An 873-nucleotide genomic window follows, 5' to 3' on the forward strand; every position below is an offset into this window, starting at 1 on the left:
AGGCAGAGGTATATTTCTCGGCACCATGGCAACGTGTGACGTCATAATGCTCTTCAAAGTGAATTCAGATGCACAGCAGCCAACTTCTGCTGTCTAGAAGGGGATGTATCCAGGGAGGCAAGTTTAATATTTGAGAGTAAACACTTTGTGGGTTTTTTTGTAACTTCATTTTTTATTGGTGTTCAACTTGCCAACATGTAGAATAACACCCATCAAGTGGCCCCTCAGTGCCCATCACCCAGTCACCCCCACCCCTAGCCCGTCTCCCAGAGTTAGGAATCTCTCATATACTGTCTCCCTTTCTGAACTTCCCACTCATTTTTCCTCCTTGTCCTTTATTCCCTGTCACTATTTTTTACATTCCCCAAGTGAATGAGACCATATAATGTTTGTCCTCTGATTGAGTTATTTCACTCAGCAGTACCCTCCATTTCCAACCATGTCGAAGCAAATGGTGGGTATTTGTCATTTCTAATGGCTGAGTAATATTCCATTGTATACATAGACCACAACTTCTTTATGCATTCATCTTTTGATGGACACCGAGGTTCTTTCCACAGTTTGGCTATTGTGGACATTGCTGCTATAAACATGGGGTGCAGGTGTCCCGGCATTTCATTGCATCTGTATCTTTGGGGTAACTCCCCAGCAGTGCAATTGCTGGGTCATAGGGAAGATCTATTTTTAACTTGAGGAACCTCCACACAGTTTTCCAGAGTGGCTGAACCAGTTCATATTCCCACCAACAGTGCAGGAGGGTTCCCTTTTCTCCACATCCTCTCCAAAATTTGTGGTTTCATGCCTTGTTAATTTTACCAATTCTCACTGGTGTGAGGTGGTATCTCATTGTGGTTTTGATTTATATTCCCCTGA

The sequence above is a fragment of the Canis lupus genome, chromosome 32 (genome assembly GCF_011100685.1).
Source record: "Canis lupus familiaris isolate Mischka breed German Shepherd chromosome 32, alternate assembly UU_Cfam_GSD_1.0, whole genome shotgun sequence".
In the NCBI taxonomy this organism is placed as follows: Eukaryota; Metazoa; Chordata; class Mammalia; order Carnivora; family Canidae; genus Canis; species Canis lupus.